Below are 23,904 nucleotides of genomic sequence, written 5' to 3' on the forward strand. Positions count from 1 at the left end.
AAGGGTTCATGAAAGAGTTCTAGAGAATGAGTTAATAATTAGTGAAATTAATCAGATGCTTTTAGGGTTAAAGTAAAGAAAAATCTCAGCAGCTTCTCTCCGATTATAGCACGCAGAGCATGCAGAGGACCTCGCTCCTAGGCTAAAGGAGGTCATGATATTCAGTTCTTCCAAACTTGACAGCCCTCAACCTGAAGAGTAGTCATGGACAATAGATGACTCCTAACATGCTCTACCCCTCAAAACAGGCTCCTTCCTTTTTGAAGTATTAATTCATGTATTTATTAGCTTATTACTGGAAACAAAGGGATAAGGAATGAGATTCAGAGTACATGGGGCTGCTTCTCTATGTAGCAGAGCCTGGAGCCATGGGCTCTCTGAGATCCAGGACCAGGAGGTTGAGGCATCTCTTTTTCCATCTGTAAGCAAAATAGCAAGTTGGAGAGAAAGGGGCATGCCCTGGGTGTGCATTTTACTGATCTAGCTCGTTCAGGCTTTAGTCAAGTTACCTGCCCAAGGTCATAGCAGAACTCTCCTGGGTCAGCAAGGAGTTACTGTAGCCTCTTCCTTGGTCTCCATTCTGCTCCATTAGGAGGAAAGTTCTAATATGTTCTGGAACTTCAAGGCTTTATAATAGAAAAGAAACAAAGGAATATCCATATTTGTGGAGAAATAACAATAAAAGTCAAAGTTTTTAAAAAGTCATCATCTCTAATCTTACATCTACAGGTGAACCCTGTTAATATTTTAACATCCTCCCTGCCTTTCTTCTCTGTATATTTTTCACGGTTTAAGCCTAATAAGTAGACAATATCACGGTCTGCTTTTTCTGCTTATCATTATCCCATAAGTATTTCCCCCCATTACTATTTTATTGTACATCTATTTGGTTGCTAATGAAGGCAAACTGTTCCGGCATTTCATAGAAATTTGTACTTTATGTTTTGCTAATTGTTAGATAAGCTGTCTATTAAAGGTTAACAAGATGGACTTTGAGACAAAACTGGTTGGAATTGCCTCTTGGCTCTTGGCTCCTCTACTTACTACCTGTACAGCCTCAGTCTTCTCATCTGCAAAATGGGGATGATGATAATAATATAACTGCTACCTCATAGAGTTGTTGTAATAAATGGATTAATATCTGCTTAAAACAGACACATATATGCATAGTAAGCATTCTGATAGTATTACAACTAGTAATTTTTTAAAAGATTTTATTTATTTATTCATGAGAGACACAGAGAGGGAGAGGCAGAGGCATAGGCAGAGGGAGAACCAGACTCCATGCAGGGAGCCTGATGTGGCACTCGATCCCGGGACTCCAGGCAGACGCTGAACTGCTGAGCCACCCAGGCGTCCCAACGACTTGTGATTTTTGGATCTGTATATGTTAGTTTTTACTGTATAACCAACTACCCCAATACTAAGCTGCTAAAACAATAAAAATTATTTCCCGTGTTTTTGTGGATTAGCTGGGCATTCTCTGGGTCCTAGCTGATTGGATTGGGACTGGATGATATGGGGCTTCTACTGCAATAGCTAGGATGCTGGGGATTTCCTTTCCACATGCTCTCCCATCCTTCAGTAGGCTAGCATAGGCTTGTTCATATGGTGGCAGAAGGTTTCCTAACACCAAAAAAAGAAATTTCCAAAAGCAGACACTACTCATGTGTCTCTAATATTCCATTGGCCAGAGCAACTTACAAGGCCAAGCTCAGTTGCAAGAGGTGGAGAAAAGGGCTTCACTTCTTAATGGGAAAAGCTATAAAGTCATATTGCAAAAGGGATGCAGAGAGAGGAGGGATTTGTGGTCATTTTCTGCAATCTAAAAGCCAATGAAAAAGTAAAGTTAATGGATATAAACTAACTCACCAATTTCAGGCATTACTAGGACAAACCTGTGAATATATATGTATTTCATATGATTTATATATATCTATATATATAAATTTCATAGGATTTATATAAAAACTATAGATCGTCATCAGATAGTTCATTCAGAAAAAAAGACTGATTTTAAGAATCATCTTATTCATGAGTGAACACAGCTAATTCTAAAGTTAATAGGACCCTTGTGTGTTCATCCAAGAGCAGAATTTGGTCCACTGTGTATGCCATTCACTGCCTTTATTTACATTATAAATTACCACATTTTATTATGTCTACTCCCATACCATCTCCATTATAGTCTATTATTTTAATATATGTTAAAATGGAATTAGCAATTAAATTACTAAACCATTATTCATACAACCTAAAGTGTTTGACCTCAATCTCCAGAAGCAGGGGGATTTGTAATTGCCTAAACCTCTATCTATGTGTGTATGGACTCCTTTAATTGTGCATGATATTTTCTTGGTGTTGATGTGGTCAGAAATTCTGCTTTAATTCTATTCATTTCTCATGAGGGAGACTAAGTTCTATCTGGGACATCATTTGAGTTCTCGTTTACATGAACTGATTTGAAGATGTGTGCCCCATAGGGTCCCTCCTCTCCTTTAAATTCAAGTATCTCCGATGTGTTTTCTTGATTAGTTATATTATATAACTATTTGTAATTTCCACCACATATTCATCAAAAGTTGATATGTTCCTCATTTTCTTCAAGTAAATAAATGTTTCTTTTTTTAAAAAAAGATTTTATTTATTTATTCACGAGAGACACAGCGGGAGAGACAGAGACATAGGCAGAGGAAGAAGCAGGCTCCTCGCAGGGAGCCCAATGCAGGACTCGATCCCCAGACCTGGGATCACACCCTGAACCGAAGGCAGACACTCAACCGCTGAGCCACCCAGGTGTCCCAATAAATATGTTTCTATTGGAAGCTCCTGTGAGGCAAGACCACACTTTTTATGTCATTGCATTTCTTGTCATGTCAAGTTAATAAGTGCCTAGCATAGTGCCTGGTGCTCTTAGTTCTTTAGGGTTGCTGTGGTGACTTAAAACAATATAAATGTATTGTTTCATAGTTCTAGAGATAAGAAGTCCAAAATCAAGGTATTGGCAGAGTTGAACTCCCTTAGAACTGTTGGGAAACCCTTCCTTACCTTTTCCCAGCTTCTTGTCGTTTGCTAACAATCTTTGGCATTCCTTGGTTTGCAGCTGCATAACTCCGATCTTTGCCTTCTTTATCACATGATGTTCTCCATGTGTGTTGTTGTATTGCACACAGATACAATTTCTTCTTAACTAACTATACCTGCAAGGTCCAATTTCCTAATAAGGTCACATTCTGAGGTCCTGGGGGTTGGGACTTCAACATCTGTTTTGAGGGCACACATCCAGCTCATAACCATAGACAAACAACAAATATCTGTGGACTTCAACAAGTATTGAGCTTTGCTAGATAGTGTTCTTTATTCATTTCTACTGAGTCTACAAAAGAACTATTGGCCCAGGAGATGAATGAGGAAAAAGTATATTATTAAAAAAGTAAAAAAATGATTTATGACATTCAAATCATTAAAAAGGCCTGTAGGAAAATGTTCAAACTCACTATTGGAAAGATATGTAAATTACTATTATAACTGTAAGGGTCAGAGATTTTCCTCTAGAATATGGAGGATAATAGCACATTCCTAAATTTCCTTCACTTTTCAGCTTCACTTCCTTAGGGAGGATTGTTCTGATCTCTTCTCATGGGTCATATCTTTCCTTCAGTGATTTATGGGCCACCGTGTAACTTTCTTTGATAAAAATTTGCTATAGTTGTGATTTTTACATTTATTTAAGTAAATATTTGAATATTGCTCTCACCAGTGGACCTTAACCTCCAAGACAACTGTGCTTATTTTCATTTTTTTTTAAATATCTGCAACACATAGCATAGTGCTTAATAACAAGTACTTAGTAATGATTTGTCGATTGATTGAATGTCCATATAGATAAATGAATTGGTGAAATGGGCTAAAGTTGGTCTTTCACTTGCTCTAGTAAATATTTATTATTATATTTGTTATATATTTACATAGGTTATTATATTATGAATATATAAATTATGCATTGTTAAAATATTTATTTAATATTAAATAAAACATAAGCAAGATTGTAAGGGCAATCTTTATTTACTCAGGTGAACAAACTGCTTTGAAGCACTTTACTAGCACATAGGTGCATACAAATATTTAATATACTAATTACAAATAGTAATTATGTACTTATTGTATGAGCCCCTTCTCTTGGAAAAACTTTAAGTAGTCCTAAAATTACTATATATTCTTGAAAATTATGATGCTAATTTCTAAAAGATTAATTAATTAATTAATTAATTTGAGGGAGAGAGAGTGTGAGCAGGAGGAGCCGCAGAAAGAGAGGGAGAGAGACAAAGAATCCTTAAGCAGATTCCTTGCTGAGCACGGGGCCCAATGCTAGGCTTGATCTCAGAACCCCAAGATCATGACCTGAGCTGAAATCAAGAGTAGGAGGACACTTATCTTACTGAGCCATCCAGGAGCCTGTGATGCAAAATTTTATATATGTGTTTTGTATTAGTTTTTAATTTATGTTGGCTTGTCTTTTCTCTATTCAGTCCAATTTGGTGCTTCCTGTATTGTTTGAAATTAAAATAGGATGTGTTTTACACACACAAACACATAAACACACATACACATACCGGGGCCAAAGTGACACTAATTATTCCTCTTCAATTCCAAGTAAATCATTTTCTCCTTAGGATTTATAAAATCACCTCCCTAATCCATGCTGCTAAAAATGAATTAACTTGCTCCGATATTTTGAAGAATGTCTAATTATTTAATTATCTCCATTATGTGACTAAAGCTTTAGTGAATTCCCTTCCTAGCATCATCATGTTCTTCCTTAGGGCTAAGCTTCATTTGAATGTACAGCAAGTTCATGCACACACGCAGACACACATACACGCACACACATCATAATGCTATAACGTTACAAAGCAATTTTAATTAAAACTATTGAGAATACGTTGTTGTATTTTCAAATCATCTTCCTCTGAGAATGATATGAAATGGTGATGTGTATACTCCAGTGGGAGACCCAGCAAATGTTAGCTTTCAGTCATTTTCCTAAGACCATGCAAGAGTTCATCTCCAGTCCCTGGTCGGGCTCTTGTGGGAATAGAAATACCGTGCTCTTGGCTTGACATCAGTGCCATTTCCAAATGTTACCATGGTGATCACCTATGCAGCATCACTAACCCTTCTCACAACAGCTCAATTTGAGATTCAAGTTTCACGTTTCCATGATTATGGGAGGGTAATTATTTCATTACTCAAGGGAAGAAGATTTAAGAGGTAAATAGCTCTTCATTAAATCTTAAATGAGTCTAGTCTTTTTAGGCCACAGAAATGCCAAATATTAAAGTGATGAAATTTAGAAGAGTAAAACGTGACTGGGAATTGAAAAAAAAAATTCAATTTTTGCATAGTATAACCATAAATATTTTTTCTCCAGTGAAAACATCTCACATAAAGTACAAGTATATTGTGTCAATAATTCATGATTTAAAATAATTTTCATGTAAACTAAATGCAGGGAAATGTCTGTGTGTATACTTGAATAGAAATACCTATAAAAAGAGAGGGATTTTATGAACTGGTTTGAGAGGAGGTAGTGTCATATTATATAAGGTATACTTTTTTCTGTTTATGTAGATATGAATTTTATTGTCCAAGGAAGGATTCTTATTGTGCAGATTATCCTGTTATAAAGTATTATTGTGGCTTTTATTTGCTATTGATATTTGAAGATAATGCAGCTGAAAAGAAATACTAATATGAAATATTTTCAGAGTATGCTTGATTTTATGAAATATCACAGGTCAGCTATGAATTGAGGAGATTCAGAGAGTACCTTAAAGATAAAAAATAAGTGGCTGTTTATGCTGCATAGCCCAACTACAGCACACAGGGATTACAGTGATGCAGCTGAACTGTCCAAACCTCAACTCTTGTGGAAGAGACCCTGAAATACTATAACATTTTTAGGTCAAAAATATTTGGCTGACTTATACTGTATGTTACCTAGTTTATGTTTACTACAAGACAGAAATTTCTAAACACACTCTGTTCTAAGATTTTTTTTCTTTCTTCTTGTTCTTTTTTTTTTCTATGTTTCCTCTGACAAAAAGTCCATTAAAGATTTTAAAAGAGAATTAAAGATAAATGGATGGTTCGCTCCTACCCATGATAGAGAGGATGTGCAGTTCAGTATTAGTGGTTTAATTTTGACCTGTCTGAGATCCTGTAATCGTAAGATGCACAGCCTTAGAGAGGGCAAGGAGGAATTCATGCATAATCATTTTCCCAGAAGAAAGAAAATCTGGTTTAAGCCCATTTTCCCCTTTCTCAGTCAGTCTTTACTATTTCCTGACACTGCATTAATTTACCTGTCATGCCGACAGCTTTCTTCCTTTCTTTCTTTTGCTTCTCTTTTCTTCTTTTTAGTGGAAAGAGAATTAGTCAGAACTGATTGTTAGAAGGCTCACTGATTGAGTAATTAATTAATTAAAAATTATTCATTCATAAACCTCAGGAGAGGTGGAATGGGAAGGTTAAGAGGTTCAGAGTGGCTGCAGTTTTCAATGCCTCTTTGCTTATTATTCATACGCAATCGAGAAACTCATCGAAGGTATGCTAGCTTGCACATCTCTCAGAAAACAGAGCCTGGAAGGCACAAACAATAATGGTCCATGACCAACAAAAGCATGTCGGTCATGGAAACATTCAATGGATATTAGGTTTTTAAAAGCTATACCCAATGTTTTAATACAAGCAGAGCCCTAAAGGTGTGTGGATCCCCTGAGGGGATCGCAGGCTAGTACAGAATAGGGCAACAACTTCAACAGAGCGAAGGTTGATGAACCAACCGTTCTGATGTTCCTCGTCCCTTCTCCACCCAGACTTTCTTGGGCAGTCTTCTCACTCAACTTATGTCTAAGTTACAAACTAAATGCCCCTCCTCCAACCCCTGCTCCCCCCAAACCCCACGGTCCTGTTGAAGGGACATTCAAAAGTCTAATTATTTTCTAAGTAAAGTCATTTAGACATCTTCAATCCAAATGCTGTCTGTGTGTGTGTTCATATGTGTGTGAGAGAGTTTGGGGGTGGAAACTTGGCTTTTATTTAAAAAAAAAAAAGTCCTATGAAGTTGTTGATTTTCAAACAAAAGCTGTTCTTCCTTTCAAAGAGATTTCCTCTGCTTCACTGATACAGCCAGGTGAAACTACAGCCTGTTTCTAAAATAATACGTTTTTCTGTACTAAATTAGTATATACTTCAAATGTCTTACAAATTTGTCAATGAGTTCTCAATAAAGCTGCAAAAAATGTGTTGCCATTTATCTGAATTGCAATAAATCTTTGAGGGCACATTGCACAATGTTGTGAATTAGAAACATAAACGGGGAAGGGGCTCGTGAATATATAAGCCAAGAAGGCATCAGTCTCAGGGTTTCTTTTCAAGGTGCATAAACTAAGTTGTCCTACAGTGTTCATAACCTTAGTGGCTTAACACGGCAAAATTTATTTCTCACAAAGGCAAAGCCCTCAGTGATTTTGGGGGTGACAGTCTGGGACAACCATCCTCGTCGTGGCATCTCAGCAGGCTTGTGGCTTTTCCAGGAGTGCTGTGGCAGACAGGGGAAGGGGCAGAGTGGGAAACTGAGCACGGGCTTATGTTGGCTCAGCCAGAGAGTCCGTACGTCCCTGCCACTCACACATATCATACACAACACTAGCCTCAATCCCACCTCCCAGCCATGGGGTGGGCCTAGGAAGGAAATAAGAACTGATATTGGGAAGTCCTAGATGAATATCTGGAAAAGAAGAGGAGAATGTATAAGCAAGTGGAGAAATCCTGAGCCCCAGAAAGGCATTTCTTTATTCTCAAAAATGATCACTGGAGTTTTTACTGTGATACACTTCTGTCTGATAGAGCCTGTGACGAGATGAAAGAAAGAGCTCCTTGAGAGAAAACAGCCAGTACACACTCAGTGCTTCACAGCTTGGGGAGAAAAGGGAAGAAAGCTGTGACAGTAGTTGAAGGATACCAAAACTTTACACTTGAAAAAAATTTTTTTAAACCTGCTATATTATTTAGCAGCCTACCAAAGAGAATAGTGTGAGAGGAGGAACAGCATTATTCATTTAGTTAGTGTGGATTAATGGCTACTATCATGTCTCCTGAGCAGAAGGATTTACTAAAACAACCTCTTAGTTTCATTTTGTGCTAACAACTCTACCAACTACCTTAATTAATTGCCCAAAAACTGTTAATAACCATGTCATCATAGACCATCATGTAAATGAGCTTTAAAAAGTAAAATCTGAAGAGCAATCTTGCCATTCATTTATCTGAACTAATTATAATGTAGGAATAATTCTCACAGCAGGTGAAAACTGAGAAAAAGCATGCTTTTGCAGGAAAGCAAAACATTTTAGATTTGACATCAAAATTTTGGAAGAAACAAAGAGCTTTCTTTTTCGCAAGGCAGACTATTTTAAGTTTGTTATTTTTGTTACATTCATATTTTTAATGAAGTATTTGTAAAAAAAATCAAGAAGACATGGTGCTTGTTTCAATAGCACATATACTAAAATTGGAATAATAAAGAGAAGATTATTTGGCCCCTGTACAAGGATAACATGCAAATTTGTGAAGCATTCCGTATTAAAAAATATGGAAGATTGTGTTCAGTTTTCCTTTTAATGTTGATGACACAGAGTGTCATATCCTCATTTTATTTTCATGAAGAAATTATTTGCAGAACCAACAAGGAAGAGAAGGTGCTACACTTGAGAATCAATGGGTATTCATAACTTGACTGGTTGTTTTGTTTTGGTGACAGTATAATTTATAGCTATAAAATGTAGACTATATCCTGCCGGTGTGTTATTCCAGTGGCGAAGTGGTAAATAATCATGTACTTGACAAAATGGAGCTAGAGGCCATGAGGAGATACACCAGCCCAGTCAACCCGGCTGTCTTCCCCCATCTGACTGTGCTGCTCTTGGCCATTGGCATGTTCTTCACCTCCTGGCTCTTCGTTTATGAGGTTACTCCCCCAAGTGCACTCGGGATAATCTATAAGAGCTCCTCATCCCTTTGGTGGCCTCGCTCTTCCTGGGCTTTGTAGTCCTCTTCTTGCTGCTCTGGGTTAGCATCTTCATATGAGCTCTCAAGGGTTCCATCCAGGCAGCTTCAATGAATCCCTGCTTTAGTAAATTAATTTGTTTTACTATTGTTGGAAATGTCCTACCTGCTTGCTGCTCACAATAAAGGCAGGTATGTGACCTTAAAAAAATGTAGAATATATTATTTCTTAAGAAGGCACCCTGGTGCAGTGAAAAGCATTGGATAGACATCACATCCTGATACATGCTTTTTAGCAGTGTGAGTTTGGGTTTAGTCCTTTTTACCTCATGGAGCCACAGGATACAGAATTGGGGTGAAGACAAGCTATTATGGTATCTAATATATTGACATATGGTTAAGTATTTATTGTAGCTGCATTTTTGCTTGTTTTTCACCTTTATAAGTTTGGTTGTTCACATTTTCTTGAATTTCATTACCTCTCCTTTTGAGGAAAATCCTGTTACTTATAAACTAATTTATCCTGTGATGCTAAAAGGGGTTCAAAAAGATTCCAAAGGGGAAAATAATTGGAAACTTTTAAGAACAGTCTCAGGTAGAAGGAACCTTAAAACTCTTTCTAGAAGCAGATGGTAGTTTTAAAGTCTGCATCTAGTGAAAGAAATTGTTTAAACTTTTAGTTTTTCACATGTGAGAAAAGTTACAGCATCAGCATAGGTGGGAAAAAAAAGCTATAAGCCCTGATAATTTAGTTATCTATGAAAGTATACATAAAAGAAACTCATTAAGGTTCCTTAAAAGAGAAAGAATCTCATGAACTTCATTACATTGCCCATTCCAACCTGGAATAGATAGAGAAGCAGAAAAGCACAAGAAATCTATTTTTAATAAAATATCAATGGAGATTTTACTATTATATGCTTCTGTAGGATTTTGCCTTCATTTTGATTTCAATAAATGAAAAGTTTGGAGGTGGCATGTAGACTTGCTGATAACTTCATCTGGCTCATCTTCATGTTCCATAAAATGTTAATATCTTTTGTTAAGAAAAATCATCCAAAACTTGTAAATAAATCAGAGGATGACTGACTTTTCAATGTCATTGTTTAACAGACACATCTGAGAATTAATTTAATTTTAAAGGAGGATACACCTGTATTGACTTAACTATTTGCTACTTAATCATTTTTTACTATTTTCCATTTCTGTGTTAACTTGCGTGTTTTAGCTAGGAGAAAAGATGATGCCACATGTTATAGTTTTATTTCTCTATGGAGTATTACACAGTTTTGTATCTTAATACAAACCCATTATCTTAGTAGCAAATCCATTTCAGCGTTCCTTTGACTGACAGTTATTTTTAAAAATCATTCTGACCCTTGTTAAAGAAGAGTAAGGAAGATTTTATTCAGGGGACTAGTGCAATGGCATTTTGCAGTAGGAGAGATAGAGATCGGGCTCAATTCTAAATACAAGGAAAGATTTACAGCCAAAGAGCGAGGTGGGAGCATCGGTGGATAGAAAATTACTGATGAGGTATCAAAACTAGGGCGTCAGTCTCCTAAAGACAGGCTAGAAATATCAGATAACAGGGGGGTTAGGGAGATAAGGAATTTGATCAGATTTTGTGGGTGATGATATATTGAGTGTGGCAATTCCTTCTAAACTGACTTGGCAAAATTCTTGCTACAATGGTGATGCAGGCCCCACAAGGAAGTACACTAAAGCCCAAGGTCAAGACTTCCAGGTCTTAGAGGAGTTTGATGAGAATTGGATCAAAAAGAGCATGTCTTTGTCATTACGTGTTTCTGTATGTAAACATCTCCTCTGAACTAGGCTCTCTATCTTACTGGCTCCTTCATTAATTAATTAATTAATTAATTAAATCTGTAATATGTGTTCATTTTTATATTTATATGAGTCATGTTTTGAATTTTTTTGAAAATTGTACTTTAATCCTTCAATCATGAGCTCATTTTTATGTAAAGGTTTTTGAAATACAACTTTCAAAGTTGGGGAGGAGATAATGTCCCTTCACAGTAGTCTGATCTAACTCTATGCTATTAATCAGTTTTTTAACTAATTAGCCAATTATTACACACATATAGTAAGAATATCAGCATCTTCAATAAGAGTATGTTCAATTGGGCAGTAACATATTGAATGTTTCTCTCAAGAGCATTGCATTGTCATTAGGCATAATTTGGGAAAATGAGATAGGAATAGAGATGAGATAAACATAAGGAGACCAAATATTATTTTATATATCCACTGCTTTATATGCTACTCTTTTTCTTCCTTTCATGTATTAGTTTGGGTCCAAACAAAAAAATGGATAGTTGGAGGAGAATTAGTTATAAAGAGACCTCTTACAAAAGAGTGAGAATGATATCAGGAAACCACACCTGCTAGTGTAGCTTGTAACCATAGGTTTTACTTACAGAGAAGGCACCCGGGAGGTGCTGTGACCTCGGACTGAGGGAGTTGATCCTTGGGGAGAGAACTGTAGGAATGAATATCATGACTTTACTCTCCTTTCCCCACCCCTGTGGGTGCTTCCAGTTGGCTAAATCTAACTAGAATCCAGAAGATAAAGTTGTAAATTGATATCATCCATATTCTTTAGCCTCTTGGGGCACAGAGTAGGGTGGAGATGGGTAAAAAAAAAAAATGGACCTACAGGATAATATGAAAGAGCTGGTAAATATTCAACAGGGATGCTAGTTGCTAACATATAGGACAGGAGAGACCAAGACTGGAAGACTTTTCTGGCAGGGATCAGAGGTTTATGCAATCCACAGTTTCATGCCAAGGGAACATGTAGTATTGAGTGAGAGCACCATCTGTCCAGATAGAGAATTAGATCTGGAGAGTAGTAGCCAGTAAAGTCCAGGGACATGCAGATCGGTTCTGCAAACACAGGTAGTTGAACGGAATTAACATTCTTGAAACAACTAACTTGGTGACAGTGAGACAATCCCTTTAACTTGCTTAGTTTTACATTTTTCATGTGGAACGATGGAATGAATGCTGGATCTTCATATAATTTTTAAATGGGAGAATAAAAATAGGAACAAACTTTTTTATCAGTTTTTATATTGTCTTACTTCTAAGTATTGTTTTTCAGAAGAACAGCTAAAACAGCATCTTTTGTGTCCTCATATTATTATTTATCAATGAATTCTCCCCGAAGGAGGCAATCAACACCAGATTGTTAGGGTCACTTTAATCAGAGCTGTAATGGTTTACTCTACTCTATGAAGTTGATATTTACTCTATATATAATGAGGAAGCAAGAAGTGATAAAATGGTCAACTGCAAGAATTAAGTATTTATATCCAAATGGAGGGGAAAATCTTTATTTTAATTAGATACTCCTCTAGAGTATAAAGGAAAAAGGTAAGTTAGTGTCTCTATTACAAGAGAGCAACTCAAGGTTAAGTAATTTGAATGTGTACTAGTTGACCCAAAGACAGAATGAGGGAATTGGTATTTAACCTAAGGTTGTGTGCATTTCCAGCCTTGGGGACTGGAAGGCCCTCTCTGAATTTCACTGTGGAGATCGGTATGTACAGCTTGATTGTCCCTGTCAAGTGTGTGCTTGGCTTGCTCTCCAGCTTGCATGTCTCTGCTGATTACTGGCAGCTTGAAATTGTCCTGAAAGAGAACGAGTGCTCTTGATTAATCCCCGTGCACAGTATCAACATATTATTGATTCATTATCAGCACATCATGTTTCATTTCTCCACAACAGGGATGGTCTGAAGGCAAACGTGACTTCAAAACAGATGCAACCCAATGAACACCCAAGTTGGGTACCTAGCTTCTTTTTCTGGGCAAAGTCCTTCCATTACATAAAATGCTGAAAATATGCCTCTTCTCTGGAGAAGAACTGTAGAATTTAACAGCTCCAGTTTAACAACTATAAAGCAATCTGGTTTATTTTATTATTTATGTGTTTGGTTATAAAAACGGTAGATAAACAAGTTCTCTAAGCTGGAGTGCATTAGATAGTACACACTGTATTCACAGCTTTCATTTATATCCCTGTTAAATACAAAGCTATAAAGAGACAAGTTAGCATTGATTTATTCATTAATCATTTATTTATTCAGTAGTTCACTTACTAAGACCTACTGTATTACTATATTGATGCTAGGCACCAGGAGTACAAAGGCATGGTTAGATTCAGAGTTTAAGAGAGAAAAAGAGTAGATACGTGAAAAAAATATATATATAAAGTATTATTTATATATTACATTTAATGTATTTTATATCACATTTAATATCCATTTGGAAAGATATATAAATATATCTTATATATTTATATATTTATATATATATAATATATAAATACATAATAACAGTATATTATTATAATCACATGTATATTATATATAATTGTATGTATATTATATATTATGCATATTATAGACATATATTTTTATATTATATATGTAATATACATGAATTATACATAATATATTAAATATAATAAATTACATATATATTATATGTAATATATAAATTATACATAACATATAAATATAATTTTATACAAAACATTAAACATATATGTATATATTTAGTAATAGAAATATATACAAGGTAATGACGAGTTAATGAATTCTTATAGCAGGATTTCAGAGAAAATTGTGACCGTGCCAGGGTTTGGGAAATAAAAAGTTCTCCTGGAAGACGAGGATAAGAAGTGAACTTGGAACAGAGGAAACAGTCTGTGAAAGAGAACTACAGATTTTCTTTAGGGTGCGCTTGGTAGTTGAGTGTTTCTGAAGCATGCATTTCAAGGTGGAAGTGATGAGATAGTAAGCCACAGAGGTAGATAAGGGACTGATTTTTGAGGGGCTGTCTTTTATACAAGGCAGACTGGCCTTTAGTAGGTGACAGGGTTGTGAACACTGGCATTTGATCTGCATGTTCGAAGATCACTCTGATACACTTGAGGGTTACATAGTTGGAATTCCGGATCTTGGTCACAGGCTATTAAAACAGGACAGTTGAGGAAGTGCCAATGGTGATGAGGCCAGAGAGTCCATATGTATTTTAGAGATATAATCAGAGGGATTTAGCTCAAATTGGATGTTGGGAATAAAGAGCTGTCGAAGATGCCTCACGGGATTCTGTCTCATGTCTGTTCCTCACCCACTGAGGTAGGGAAAAGCAATAGAAAAGTAGAATTGTGTTGGTAGGAAGCAGGATGGTGTGGCAGGTAGTGGCAGAGTAGTAATAATTGGTGGCATTTTCACCTGGTTGACTTTAAGGGCTGAGTGTCCAGTAGGCAATGGGATCTTTAAGTCTGACACTCGTGCATAGGAAGGCAGCTAGGTAATGGAAGAACCACCAGGCAGAAATAAAAATAGTGCATATTACTATCAGCTAAGTCATAATGGCTGTGTCTCCAAGACCATGCCCAAAATAGTGCAGGCAAAGATAGAAGATTATCCTTTGCAATTCCACAGGTTAACTATGTCCTTAGATGTTGCTTCTTTTTATTAAGTTGTATTGATCATAACTTCATTAAAAAATAATCATACATATATTATGTATATCTAGATATACATATAAATATTCACTGAAAATGAGGCTCTTGCTAACGTACTTACTATTCCTACTTAAAACAAAACATTTTTTAAAAAGAATTTTTGGCTTTCATTGAAGGGGCAAAATTGGTACAGAGAATTTTTTGTGTCCCCTTCAACCAACTTCCCCCAATGATGTCATCTTGAAGAATAATAGAATTATTGAAATAAGGAAATTTATATTACTACATTAAATTATTAACCAAACTATAGACAATATTCACATTTCACCAATTTTTATATGCATTCATTTGTCTGATGCTGTTATTGTTGTTTTGGTGTATAGTCCTATGAAATTTAACACATGCACAGATTCATGTAACCACTACCATAGAATACAGAAGTGTTTCATCACCACCAAAAGTCTCTTCTATCAGTTTAGAGTCACTCCTTTCCCCACTCCATTCCCTAATAAGCAGTAATTTTTTTTCTCTGTCTCTGTAGTTTTGTCTTTTTGAGAATGGCATAAAAATGGAATCAGTATGTAATCTTTTGAAAATGACTTCCTTTACTCAGCCTAATACCTTTGGGTTTCATTCAAGTTGTTATGGGTATTAGTGGCCAATCTTTTAAATTAAAACTTACACTCACTTGCAAAGCCTGTCTCTGGCCTGCAATTACTTCGGGGTTTAGGACACTCTTATTAGCCATGATTAATAAATGGTAATGTTTCACTTATCTAACATGGAGATTTGACCATAATATATTCATATGCAAAGATCCGGGGTGGGGGGGTCACCCCATGGAGGTAGCCTTAGTGACACTAGCTGAAGGCCTCACCTGGATCACTCAGAAGCCAAAATAGGAAGTGGGTCACCCAGAATGTAGATACCTCCAAGGCGATGACAGATCAGGTCCTGAGTTTCCCATGGCTACAGGAAGCAAGGGAAACCTCTGGCTAAAGCCCACCCAAATGGTGAGATCTGAGTTGCTGAACCTGCCAAGGAAGCATAAATCTGTAATAGAGACTGAGACTGGAGCATCTCTGGTGCCGCCACAGATTCTGGTCTTCCCTGGGAAACTGGCAAGAGCCTAGGAATAGTACCTGTGGTTAGCCTGCAGCAGACAATTTCCTTTGCAAGTAAGTATAAATAAACACTCAGTCTTGCAACTGTGCAGCAAATGCTTCAGCAGCTACTAGAAGTACCATTTGAGGTTTCTGGCAGACAAGCCATGTGGCCTTCAAACTAAATGCAGGAGAGCAAGCTCCCATAGGGAGGGAGGCCCAATGTTCCAAGTGTAGGGCTGCCTACTAGTTGAATGTCTGCACTTCCATTTTTGCTAGCTTTTGAAACATTTAAAGCCAGGCTTGAAAGCTTCTGCTTAGGATTAGTCATCGAAAACATGGTATTGATCCAGTTATGGCACAGAATGACCAAAAGAATAGTGAACAGTTAGAGTTTCACAAAAGCATGCCAAACTGTTGATGGAGAACATTAGAAATGGTGGCTCCTGAAATAAGTGAGTGGAGGTAAGGCTCCATAAGACCTGTTATTACCTCTTATTTTCTTGTTTTAATAGTAAGTGTTGGGCTTTGCAAGTGAAGGTTGACATTAACATTAGAACTGCCTGATGGGGAACACCAAACATCTATAACCTTGTCATCTGAGGAGTGTAGGATAAAACACATCTTCACACACCAACAGCCTTGAGAGCCAAGAAACCTACTCTGGAATTTGCATTTTGTTAGCTGTTCACTGGGGGTTACAAAGGAATTATTTTCATTTATCACCATTTTACCTACCATCACCCAAGTGCAAAGACTGAACTCAATAAATATTTGTGGAATAGAATGAAAAAGGCTTCTGGACTTCCCAAGACAAGATCAGATGGCCCCACAGGCATGTGTTTCAGCTTCAGAGCAGTGAATACATTCCACTGTAATGGCCTTTAATTTTTTTTTTTACATATGTGCATATCTCTCTAATACCTGGCTTAATAGATAATAGTATCTCGGTTTTATGTGGTTGAGGGATCTAAAGAAAAAAGAGATGTTAGAAGGAGAATTTCATAGTCCTTTCAGATAATTGTGGACATTCTCTGATATTCAGAAAATTGGACAGGCAGTAGTTTCAGTTTCAAGTCAGTTGCAATGGGGGATCTAAGATCATATCAAGGAGTCTATTTTTTTTTATGCTCACACACACACACACACACACACACACACTCACATCTATATCTAGCCATTGGTTTATCTTGTCCTTTGAATGACTCTTTTATCCATGCATGATTTTGTGACAACTTGCATAGGTCATTTGGAAAATAGCGGTTCATGGGTCAAGTAATGTCCTCTTTACCTGTCTATTTCACTAGAATGCAGGCAACTTGAAGGCAAGGACTATAGTGTGTTCATTGATAGATTCCCTGTGTCAACCACAGTGCCTGACACATGATAGTCTTTAAATATTTGTTGAATTGATTAATGTATGAATGGAGGATGCATGATATTTCCACTGAAATACTCTCCAGATTCTTCCTTGCATGTGACGCTCTTTCAAAAGAAAATGACTCATTTATTTAATACACTTATTTGTTAATATACACTTAGTTTAACTCTCCTGGTTCTATGATTTATTAACTTTCTGATCCTTGGCAAATGATTAATGTCTCCTAGCCTCAGGTTCCTTATTTTAATGGGGCTAACAATCCTTGTTCTGCAAACAAGTTTCTGGGAGGACAAATTAGATCATGAAATTGAAAAGAATGTGTGTATTTTGTTTGAGACATATATGGGGCCCTTTATTTACACTTCATCCCAAGTCTCTAATTTGTACTTCATTTTCCTGCTTTGATGAAATTAATGCTTAGCTGAAATAAAAATATTGTTTTTTAACCATTTTCCTACAGCCCAACACCACAAAATAGCTTTCCTTGCTAATTAGATCATATTATCACTCATAAACTGAGGATATACGTAAATCAATCTTCAAAGGCATTGAAATTCTCACATTTATTCAGAACTTTGTAGTTCATTTCATGTATCAATCCCTGGGTTCTAAGAACAGATAAGCTTTTTATGCTAAGGAGAGAGAGTTGGTTTCCTGAGAGAACCTATTTGTACACTTGCAGGAGATGACCTGACATTCAGAATTTACATTCATTCAACATATTTGACAAGAACAATATTTTGAAACAATTGACATCTGCTAGATAAAGATATGAGCATTTTGTTCTTGAGCTCTTACTACGTACTTAGTTGTCTATCAAGACTAAAAAAGCAGAGACAAAAGCAGAATAGACCCAGAACTTAAGGTCCAATTTAGGGCCATGCATGTGGCCCATGGTCCCCAACAGAAGTGAGATATAAATTCTATGAGAATTCATGAAAGAAAAGTTTATTTCCCAGAATTTCTGCAATGTGGCAATATATTTTAATGATGAAGGACATTATTTAAAAGGGCAAAAGAAAGAAAGTCGTTGGGGGTCAGGTTGACTGTGAGCACAAGGAGTCTGGCCTCTATTGTATGTGTGATGTAGACTCACCGAAAATACTGGTCTGTGAAAGGACATGATGAAAACAGCATTTTAGTAAGATTAATCTGGCAATAAAGTCCTCAGCTAATGTGAGCTGGAGCCAATGGATCTGTCACAAGTGATCCATCTAGGCCACTATTATAATACTAAGATAAGATCTTGATCTAGATTAAGAGCAGTCAAAAGTAAAGATGACTACATAGCTTATAAGGAAGCATCTGTTGCCAGTTCTGAGAGAATTAGTGGAATGCTTTGAACTTGTAAAAAAGTGGGTTACATGTTTTCCTATTTATGATATTTCAAAGTGTGTTGAAAGCTATTTTTTTAAAGTGTGCATGTGTATGTGCTTCTACCAAGAATGAACTTTAGGTTTTATTTCTAGTCTCATGGATTCTTCAAGTCCTTACTTACATCAATGTCTCAAATATGTATGCTGAAGTCATTTGACACTCTTAACGCTGTGTAGATGCTGCCTATGAACAGATGAGGTTCACCCTTCAGGTTTCAATGTTGACTTGTGTTAAAACCTAGCCTTCTAGAGTAACTGAACATGCCAGTTATTCAATCTGAATACCTATATCAAAATTAACCATACAGAAGGAATGCTGCAATTTAGTGGGGATGTTACAAAAACAGTAGAGTCAGTAGACTCAGATCATACTCTTGCTTTTGTAGAGTCATTTTTATTTTATAATATGTGATAATCAAGGGAAAGCTGATAAATGGTGACAGAAAGAAGAGAGCATTGCTTTTGTTGGTGATGTTGTTACAAATTCAAACATATATCATCATCTGTCTTGAGGTTCTTATTCTTAATAAAGCAAATATAACTTAGTTATCTGTTTGATGTGGTGGAGATTCTTAGAAATGCAAAAACTAGATGTGCTAGGTAACTGGCCAGTGAGGATATACGTACAACCAGTGAGCATAGCACACTTATTTTGGAAAATAATAGCTTGCTTGCGATGACCTGACCTGGTAAAAATAAATCTCTCTTGCTCTTGGGTGTCCAGACCACAAATCCATTCAAAACAGCATGGCCATGAAAGATTACAAAAGAATGATTCTTCCTGATGGTTTACACATAGAAGAAAAAAAAAACAGTAGAAGAAGTTATCTTGAAACTTGGGGCATGGATATTGAATTAGTTCTAATGGGATCAAAAAGATAGAAATACATAGAGCAGTGATACTGTGAAGAAACCTGGGGGTATTCGACTAGCCATCAGCAAAGGTACAAGAAATTTTAGTTGAAGGTAAGCTATTAAAATCAGAGATTCTGAAATGTGAGAAATTATAAAGCAATGAAAACTCACCCTGCATTTTGATGAGATCTATAGTATGTGGGCTCATCCTAAAGTTAGTAGGATAACCTGCTTGAACGAACTTGCCTAGAACTTCCGCAGTTTAGCACTAAAGTCTCCACATCCTGAGAAACCCTTACTGGTCAGCCTAAATCTTAGAATGCTCTATTGAGTAACAGGAGCATGGGTGGGTCTCTTTCCTCCTTCACTTCACCTTTTTGCATTTTTCTCCCCTTCATGGCATTCACCTGCACGTCAGCACCATCATGGTCATCATTGATGCCTCGGGCTGAAAATGGCTTCTGATGGTCAAAAGCCTTCCAAGCCACAGCAACAAGAGGGAATTTTTGCACAGACTTTCACATACATGGTACCTTCCAAGTTTGATGGGCCTCATACACGTTCATGTAAAAATCCCTTATCACTATTATAAACCATTAAACTAATAACCTCATCCAGTTGTGTTTAGTCTGACATTTAACAGCAGATTGTATTTGTAGCCTTGAGAGGTGAGGTGAGAGGAAAATTTATTTGCCTAATATTTATTTTATTTCAAAACTAACGACTTCGATATACAATTTCATATTTTAAAATCTATGTTGAAAGGTCTTCAGATGTGCTAGAAGTACTAAAATAGATACAATCTGGTAGGTTGTCAGGAAAGCAAACAAAAAAACTGCTAGGTCAGGAGCACAGCTGTTTGTGGAGGGCATTAAATATTTTTACAGTCTTTCCCATAGGCCAATATGCTTTTATGCATTGATTTATATTTTAATAATGACAGACTCCACTGGCATGAGCATTTCAGTTCCTCAGAAATTAGATAAAATCATAATTTAGACCCAGGATAAAAGGTGGAGGGAATTAGCATTTTGCAGCATTAATTAGCTTACTTGCCCTCGCTTATTTCTGATCAGATGGAGGATGCTTAGTGCAGCCACAAACACGGCTATGAGTATCCTTCAATTGTACGATATGACATTGATGTTTCTAATGCATGTAAATTCAATAGCTTCGCCTTGATTTTAAAAGTACGGCTTTAAAAACAGTGGTTCGTTTTAGATCACTAGGGTAAGCAATGAACAAAGGAAGCGAATGGATGTAAAATAGAACAGTGAAAGGACTCCTGTTAAAAGAATGCCCAAGCATTGAAAACACTCCTAGAGAATGTGCAATTATGCGAGCTTTCTCCCTGTTTGCTCCTCTGAATTTCTTCCCAAGCATTTCACTGTCTCACATCTTCATTATGATTCAAGGTTGCCAGAAGAAGCTGGTAACTTTAGCAGGCAGGCATTTCGTTTTTAAATAATTGTTTGCATTGTTTTCCAAGGCACACAACTTCAATCTCACTCAACCGGCTCCTCCCTGGCCCCATGCCTGCCCTGTAGCAGCTCCTGTATCCCTCTCAACCTGTGCGTTTTCTCCACTGTTGTCTCCCCAGCCCTTCGTTTCTCACTTCCCCTTTCCACATGGCTGCTTGGTTTGCAGACGATGCCTTCTTACAGATGTGTTCCCTCCCCTGACAAACAATTACTCCTGTCCCCCCAGCGGGAGGCCATTAGGACATCATCACGGGTTCTGCTAAGTCATCTCGCCACCACAGTTGTGTGCCATCACCTCCCATCTGAGACTCTCTAGGCATATGCCACGCAGGGAAGCTAGCAGTCGCAAACGGCGGCACCTCCAGGCATATGATTTGTTATTTGGGTCCAGAAGTGTAACAGATAATGGCTAATACACTAATGTCTGAAGGTCCCATCGGATGCTTTGACTGGCATCATTTGCACCAAACTTGCAAAAGACTGAATGGGTTATCATGTGCTAGCTGAGAAGTAAAAAAAAAAAAAAAAAAAAAAAAAAAAAAAAGAAAGAAAAAATAAGAAAGAAAGAAAAAAAAAAGAAAGAAAAAGAGAAAACAAAAGCATTTTCACATTTCCATAGCAATTACACACAATGGTTCAGAAGAGACATGACAACAATAGTGATTTTACAAAGTTATTCTATTTGTGCAGACTTTCAGCATTCTGAGCTTTGAATCGGTGAATTATCTGATATTAGTTATTTTCCTGGAAAATGGTTAACCAGTGCTACATTTATTTTTATTTTAATCTCACAGACCCAGCTTATGTGGATACACAGAGTGAAGACCTATCCAAAATGTATTCCTTTTAAATCAATGAAATACACATGCAACTGAACACTTGCGGTTCTTTTTCTGAAGGTTTCTCTGACAGTTCTACCTATTAAATTCTCTTGTTTTAAGAGGTAGCATCTCACAGGGATTTTGGTAAGTTTAAGCTCAATATTTAATATATTATGAAGTAAGTGGATTTTGGCATGATGCCACATTAACACTTGGATTGTTTTTTATTGATTCTCAGGTCTAGTTTACTGCTGCACTGGGGTGCAATGTGTCTTTGTGTAAAATCAAACAATGTGCTAACAAGCTAAGACTTCCACAGAGGCCCAGAAGGCAAATGAAGCAGGGGGCGCTGTTCTCCCTGTCAGACGCCTCAACAGTTCCTTTTCTCGAGCTCCTTATCCTCACTTCCTCAAACCTCCAACATAAAATGTCATCAACTGAGATTCATTGAAATGAGATCCGGTGGAGATTAGCGGGAGCATGTGGATTACAGGATCTTTGGAAGAAACAGTTTTATTTTTGTCCAGGGCACGTAGGTAATTGAACCAAGCACCTAACACAGTGTCCCAGTCTGGCACAACATAGACACTCAATAAATACTTATTTAATTGAATGGAACTGAATCCAAGAGCTGTATAGAAGCCCTACTGTAATGAGCAGGTGAAAATTGTAATTGGAAAAGCAGAGTATCAGCCACAGGAACCCAAGGCTCTCCTTAAATTTTAACTAGCCACTTGCACTCGGAAAGATGCTCCTGAAGTACTTGATTTCGATGTGTTCTCTTAAGTACCTAGATAAACATTCCTGCTCAATGTGGTTTGTATTGTTTATTTGCTCAGTTAAACTGGTTTCCCTTGCCTTATTTTTTCCCTTCTGCTGAGACGAAAAGAAACTATAATTCTCGTTTTTCTCTTCACCTGGATTTTCACAGATTTTAAATTAGGCAAAGAGAATTTGGACTACTTATTCTCTATTTCATCCCCATCCTCTATTGCCTCTAGTAAAAAGATTTACAAAAATAAAGAAAAATGGAGTTCCAGTTGAGTTGGCCAAAGGGTATCAGTGACATAAAAATGCAGGAGCTTTAGTCCTGTCTTGATGCATCTCATTTCAACTGTCAAATACATCCAACTTCCAAATCCAGTGTCTTTGAAAGACAGAAAGAGAGAGATAGAGAGACTGCACATTGTTTTGTTTATGTACTTAGAGAGAATGGAGTCTAAAAACACATAATTTATTCAGTTCGATAAATATTTGCTAAGGCCCTCCTATATTAAAGACATTTATTAGCTGCCACAGGTAGATACAAAATGGGGAAAGGTAAGATACCTGCCTTTATGAAGTCCCAAAATAAAGAAAGTAGTGAGAAAACTATAGCACCCAAATAACAACATAACACAGAATATTCTGTAAATTATAGATGTTAAAATCATATGGACCTGAGTTTGATCCCAACTCAGTATGAGCCCAATCATACCACTTAACTCCTTAGACCTAAATTTCCATATCCAAAAATAGAGGCTCAATAATGATGACTTGTTCCTTTTAAAGATTAAATGTACAGTGCCCCTGAACTATATAATGTAGTGCTTGGGACACAGTTAAATGCTTTAAAAAACTGGGATTCCTTACATGGTCTGAATTGAGGGTTTTCCCAGAAAGATGATAAATGAGATTGGCTTTAAAATAGAAACAGAGTATCACCAGGTTTACCTAGCTGAGGTGGGTAAAGGGACATTCATGTTCAAGGTTATACGCAGAGTTGGCATCATTAATCCTGGGTGTACTGTTGGCCTGGACCACCTCTCTGGGTGGTGCACTGAGATCAAAGACAGAGTTGAGGAGGAGGGACTGGGGGAAACTGAGAGAAAGGAGAGGGAGCTGAGCCAGGATTCCCCGCTGGCTGTTTACACAGTTCAAGACAAGGGGAAACACCTCAATCTGAGTAACAGTTGTCCAAAGAGATTCATGGTAGAGGAAGTGAGAAGGGCATATGGGTTTGGGGATTATAAAGAAGAAATATAGGAGACTTGAGAGTTAAACTGGTTGGTACAAGTGCTGAATCGGAGAAGGCAGGAGAAATCAGAATGGCTCTCCGATGTGCCCCTGGACTCAGAGGCTGAGAGGAACAAGGGGAGGACACACACTTACCGGTCTGCCCGGACTCCACCTTGGTCAGCGGTATTCTGAATTTGAGGTGCTAAAGGCAAAGGGAAGAAACACTAGTCATCTGCACAGCTGCCTGGAATTCTGTGTGAAGCCAGTGGAAATCTCCATCTACTACTAGGCATTGGATTAGGGGAAGCCCAGTCTAT

The 23,904-nt window shown here is 37.1% G+C and overlaps 1 long non-coding RNA gene, 1 other non-coding gene and 1 pseudogene across 3 annotated transcripts; 2 read left to right on the forward strand and 1 right to left on the reverse strand.

Annotated features, from left to right (window-relative positions):
- Positions 1-7,823: 7,823 nt before the first annotated feature.
- Positions 7,824-11,857, reverse strand: LOC144293746 (uncharacterized). The gene is made up of 2 exons (XR_013360981.1): positions 11,511-11,857; positions 7,824-9,188 (listed from the first exon to the last, which is right to left on the reverse strand). It is a non-coding gene; the product is annotated as an uncharacterized LOC144293746 (long non-coding RNA).
- Positions 8,546-8,651, forward strand: LOC144294443 (U6 spliceosomal RNA). Its single transcript, XR_013361823.1, has one exon. It is a non-coding gene; the product is annotated as a U6 spliceosomal RNA (small nuclear RNA).
- LOC144293745 (dolichyl-diphosphooligosaccharide--protein glycosyltransferase subunit TMEM258 pseudogene) lies at positions 8,912-23,263 on the forward strand (annotated as a pseudogene). The gene is made up of 4 exons (XR_013360980.1): positions 8,912-9,443; positions 12,590-12,634; positions 21,563-21,733; positions 21,828-23,263. The product of XR_013360980.1 is annotated as a dolichyl-diphosphooligosaccharide--protein glycosyltransferase subunit TMEM258 pseudogene (transcript).
- Positions 23,264-23,904: the final 641 nt, after the last annotated feature.

This window comes from Canis aureus, chromosome 22 (genome assembly GCF_053574225.1).
Source record: "Canis aureus isolate CA01 chromosome 22, VMU_Caureus_v.1.0, whole genome shotgun sequence".
NCBI classification, from domain to species: domain Eukaryota; kingdom Metazoa; phylum Chordata; class Mammalia; order Carnivora; family Canidae; genus Canis; species Canis aureus.